At 33.1% G+C, this 6,000-nt stretch overlaps 1 long non-coding RNA gene across 1 annotated transcript in view; it reads left to right on the plus strand.

Moving 5' to 3' along the window:
• LOC138138755 (uncharacterized) overlaps nucleotides 1-494 on the plus strand; it is a 104,383-nt gene extending 103,889 nt beyond the window's left edge. Inside the window, exon 3 of the long non-coding RNA XR_011162101.1 lies at nucleotides 480-494. This is a non-coding gene — a long non-coding RNA (uncharacterized lncRNA). The remainder of the gene's footprint in view (nucleotides 1-479) is intronic.
• The last annotated feature ends 5,506 nt before the right edge of the window (nucleotides 495-6,000 follow it).

Raw genomic sequence — 6,000 nt, forward strand, 5'->3', positions numbered from 1 at the left:
TAATCATGGACCATGAAGAATTTTTTTTATTTGCTTTTGGCCTTTAGTTAACGCGCAAGAGCTTTTGTAAATTACAACTAAACTACCTATAAAACTAAATAATCCTGTTATTGAGGTGGGAACATAATTGCATGTGTCAACTTTCAAAGGTGCTCTCAACAGATATCCAAAAATTCCTTTCACGAATACGTTTCAAATCCGTTTCAAATGGTGTGGGAGAGTTGTTTTCAAACGCAGCAACATTGCTAATAAAATTTACAACTGACCAGCATTTCCGTCACAAATGAACGGTATTTAAAACGTTTCGTTGAAATTATTTTAAAAATTAAAATTCTTAATTTATCAATCATTTTCTGACCATTACAATACCTAACTTGACATCTGTCAAAGATAACCACAAAATTTACAATTAATTAATATTTTCAAGATATTGCCCAAACAAACACGAAAAACGTGATTCAATATTCGTACACTGTCAGTTTTCAGGTATTCGGCCTGTTTTGCATCCCTCGGCTGACCCTCCTTGCTTCAAACTTCGGCATCTTACCTTAAAAATGATATGACAGCGGTACTCATATGAAAATAACTATTTCGGCCTCCCAAACTGGGAAATACACCGTTACCTTACACTTTAGATCAAGGGAGCTGCGATTTCCCGAACAATGTCAAAAATTTCTAGTGGAGTGCAGGAGCAATGTCTGGTGGAGTATGGGAAAATTGTGCGCGCAACCTTAATTTATTCTTTCACAGTAACTTTAAAATTAAGGTGTTCATACGTTACTTTAATTTCAATGTAAAAAATCACATTTCCTGTATTATTTTTCCGATAAATGTATTTCTTTAATTTTTATTGACCAATAAATACAAAAAATCAAACCTATGCATGCATAACCTTTATTAAAAAAGCGATGTTTTCACAACTTAAATTTTTAATTTTTGGATCTGTTGTTCTGTCATCTGTGTATGAGGTTTTTTTTTGGCCAGCGATAGTACTTACATTATTATACGAGTTTTATAAGACGCTTGATTGTGACACGACGAACACAATGATGAGTGCTCCAACAGAACGAATGTCACAGTGCGTCTTATAAAACGAGTGTAATATACTATTTTTTCTACTTTGGTCGCATTAATTTCATAAAAACTCAAAAATCTAATTATGAAATAATCTAGGAACTTTTGTGTGGCATGAGTTGGGTGGCATTTCTGTGAAATTTATGTCAAATATCGAATGTTTTAATTGGAGCTCGCTAGAGATGCCGGAGCCGGCCAGCGTGCTATTGTAGCAATACCAACATAACACGAATTAACAAAAAACAAAAACAGTTTCACAAAAACTTCCTTCGTGACACTACTTTTGGTTTTACAAAATGCTCTTTATGATAGCAAAGTAGAAAATAGTAATTTATTATACGAGTTTTATAAGATACCATTTTGTCGCACGCGTTTTTTAGAGTACAGTACAGTGGCCGGCAAAAAAAATTAGCCATAATTTAAATATCAGTGTCATTAAAGCATTAATTACACATTTAGATTTTGACGTTACAGAAAAGTGATGGCTAGTTTTTATTGCCGGCCATTGTACAAAACATTTTAATAATTATCAGCATTTTTTTTTAAATATAAATTATTGTTATTGATAACATAATTACATAACTTGTTTGCTTTATAGCATAATTTATTCCGTAAAATTACAATTATTATAAATATTAGTGTTACATTGGTCCACTTTAGAGAATAATTCAGGAATGATTTGGTCACTGTCAGTTTTATTATTTCCGAGTTCGACGTCAATATATCTTACTGGTGCTTCTGTTATGATTTTGTCGGTATTGCTGATGGGATTGTCATTAATCATTATTATTGGTGGCTATATGGGAAGCAAGTGCTAAAAATTCAAGTAGGTTAATGCACTGTGTTGAAGTTTGTGACACAACTCACACCACTGTTTATAATGATTGAACTGCGCTATAAAGCTGGTCCATCGTATAGCATATTCTCAATAAACCATATTTCTAATTATCCTAGAAATTAGAATTTTGCGGTCAATAATCTACACTGCAAGTACTATTGGGAGCACGGAATTTCGGGCAGACTTGAAATTTGACTAATATAAGATGTGCAATAGGCTCAGGTGATATACGTATTAATAACCTCATTTTAGTGGGTGCGATTATGTTTTAAAATTTACCAATATTGCTATATAACAAGGTTGTAGTTGCTATGATATGAAGCTGTTGATTGGTTTGACCTATGCAAAATCAATGTTGTTCAATAACAATATTGCTAAATTTTGAAACAGAATCGCACTAAATATCTACTACTGTCACATGTCTTTTAGGCATTCATCAATCCTGAAAAGTTGCAAATGCTTAGATGTTATTTTCTGAAAACTGAACAATCTTTTATTAAACTTTGGAAATCAATAACTAAAATGTAAAATAATTGTGCAAAATTTATTATTAAATGACATTTATCATTTATGACAATAAAGCTTAGACTACATTGGGTTTTTTTAAATGACATATAAATTGCTGCCCGAAATTCCATGCTCCCAATATTACAGCGGCCGGCAAAAAAGTTAGCCATCATTTAAATGTCAGTGTCATTAGCATTAATTACCTACACATTTGGATTTTGATGTGACAGAAAAGTGATGGCTAGTTTTTATTGCCGGCCATTGTACTACAAGATGAATTTTTTATTTTTTCAAACAGACGCTCTAAATAGTGTCAGGACGTTAAAAAATGAAAAAATTAAAATTACTTCATTTTTTTAATGAACTGCCTGGACTGAAAATACCACAGAAAACTAATTTCTGATCATAAAAATAATGAAGGAGTCGTTGACTTCAAATTATTGACATTTAATAATTTTTGGTACCAAAATGTGAGTAATTTATTAAGACGACTCTCGATGGTTCATAATTCTTAATTGACAATGGTCGCTTACCGCAAACAACCAGCTGTAAATGATAACTGGCGGTACGGTCCTGGATTTGTAAGGTGTCGACGACAGAATAAGCTTTATTGGAGACCCTTCTAAATCAAGCTTTACCACCGTTTGATAATTTCCGTCATTTTAAAATAAAGTAACGCTTAATGTATAAGATTATATGGCAGCACTAAAATTATCCCAATAATGGAAATCAATATTGGAGTTAAGATGGTTGTAAACCATTTACTTCGGCTGGTCTAGCTGCATCCTCTTTCCTTCGTTCAGGGCCGGGATTAAAAATTTGTAATAGGACATCTTTTTGAAGTTTATTGTAAATTTTGTTATTTGTAACGAAATTCCCTTTAGTACTGTGTGTCTTGAAAATAGTACAGCTGCACTATCTTAACAATTAAATACTTATTATTGTGTAGGGAATATTTGAAAATTACTACCCTGTCTTAATTGCGGTCACTACCTAAGTAGATATTATCCTCATTTTAAATGTTACCAGCTCTTTACAGTTTTGCATATAAAGGAACAGTGTGCATCTCAAGATTAAACATTTTGTGTCTAACTTCTGTTAGTGGTGTGTGTACCCATTATTTTCTGTGTTTTAAAGTTGTCTATCATGTTTCGTCCATAGGAATTTGATGGAGCCCACCAATATATGGAAGAAGACGTCGATGTGGAACACGTTCACACGCTCCTGAAGAAGATGTACGTGACCTTAATAATGAAAATGACGAAGTGAAAAAAAAAATTATTTTCAATGTGTATCAAGGACTAATAACCAGAAAATGCATTGCTGCAATTAAAGTAACAAGCGAATTGACACGCTTACCCTATTCCACTTGTCAAAAAATTATTAGGAATAAACAGCGCCAAGGAAAAAGTGCACTTTTGTAAAATTTCGAAAATTAAATGAAAATTTAGGAGTAGATATATAGCAGACTATTTATGAGTCGCATAAGAAAAATATAGTTACAACTACCGAGAGCCTTTTAAAGACAATGAAAGAAAGAGGCTTTGATGTTAAATGCAGTATACTCTATTCTTTATCTTGGTGAGTGGTCTTAGGGAAATTTTCAGCCGTCAAGTTGAATTTAGGGATTTTTGAAAGTTCCCATGGAAAAGTGCGTTGGTAGTTGTTAAAAAATATTCAGATATTACAATAATCTACTTACAGAGAGGCCGCAAAGTCTTTCTATTTATTATTTTCCAGGTTAAGTTGCTCATGATTCACACGCACCGAGACATAACCTCAAACGTGTCATCTTCGCATCGCTTCGTTTTGTAAAATTTTCATAACTTACTTGGGAATTTCAAAATGTTCTAGACCGGCCACACACTTCTTTGCAATATTGCCCGGCACGGGGCTCAGATTGACCGACGACGGACGTCGATAATTTTCAGAGCGGGAAGGGTTAAATTTACGAATCGGTGTCTACGGCTTATAATAATACAATTACAATACACGTTTCACGACATAAGATTGCAATACTTCGATATGAATGCTTGACGAAGATTACGAATCCGAATGACAGCGATGACAGTTAATATTTGATTTACACCACACAAAAATTTGGTGGAAAAAGTAAAAGTTACAAAGCTACCCATGGCTTGCTTGATCGCATCGACCACACACCAAGATAAAGAATAGAGTATACAGGGTGAAAAAAATGTGGAGTATCCTTAACATAAAATAATTCTGCGTAAATGACTTTTGAAGGTGAATTCAAAAGGATGGAAATTACCCCATATCCTTGTATTTTCTACGGCTATGAATAGGGAAAATTTGTCCGAATTTATTCACTTCATTAGCAACCGTTGTTACATCAACTCCACAACAAAGTCGTAGGTGTAAGCACACTGCTTTATAAATGTTTCTATGGAAATGATCGAGAGGAGTAAGGTTACGTTTGTGACTGACGGACACCTTTGATTATTATTGTTGCTAAACTACTAAGATAATCAGGGAATCACCTTTAACTCAGCAGCGTACTAGCAATTTTGAGCAGATTTTCGATCATTTGTATCTCGAAAACGAAAAAACTTTTGTAAGAAATTTTTTTTGTCTATGACTTCTTCTCATCATCACCAATTACCGGGGTTTTTTCCAAACTTATTACAGAATCACCCTGTATACTGGGTGTCCCAAAATTCGCGGAACAACTCAATGGGGCAATGTCAACTCATGCTAGAGGATAATGAGAAAAATAATAAAAAAATTCTATACCCCTTAGATTAGAAGATATGGGGGCTCAAAAGGTGCAGCTTTGATCTCATTTATTTTAAATATTAAAAAAGATTTTGACTAAGTATTTGTCTTTTACTAGCCAGTGGCATAATAATTCTGAACGATTGTGATCAGGTTTGCAATTATTTTCTTCATTATTTCCAGCATTTCCAAATAGTAATTTTATGTCCGTTTTACCTCAAATAACGTACTATTCCGGACACGGAATCTTGGCCATAACTGACATTTAACTGACAAATATGTGTGAACTGGCCTTTACTGAATATAACCCAACTTAAGACTCGATAATGCTAAAATTAGTAAGTATATTAAAGAGAGTTGGCTCCATCCTGGTTCCTAGGGGCATTTTTCGATTGATAATTCAAATAATTGCTGCACTTTTATTGTCAAAATTGTCGTTATCTCTGTTTAAATAAAATTGCTAGTTTACAAAATGTTTCTGGAGTGAAAATAAAATATAAATATTACATATGTTAACTATTTAAATTTGCTTGAATTACCATCACAAATTTTGTGAAAACCAAGTTGCCAACTCAAATCTAACTCTCAAACACCCCTAGGAACCACGATCGAGCCTACTTTCTCTTATATACCGCTCTAGATAATGCCAATTCCTTGCTTTTTTGATGTCAGAATAAAAACTTCAAAGTGATTTTTAATAATTGTCATTTATTAATGACGCTAATGATTGGTTTACATCATTTTTTAGAAATGTCAAAAAAATGTTGACCAAGATTCCGTTTCCGGAATTGTCATTTCCATGGATACGACAAAAATGAAATATTTTTATTATTGATTGGGATACA

This window comes from Tenebrio molitor, chromosome 1 (assembly GCF_963966145.1).
Source record: "Tenebrio molitor chromosome 1, icTenMoli1.1, whole genome shotgun sequence".
Classification (NCBI taxonomy): Eukaryota; Metazoa; Arthropoda; class Insecta; order Coleoptera; family Tenebrionidae; genus Tenebrio; species Tenebrio molitor.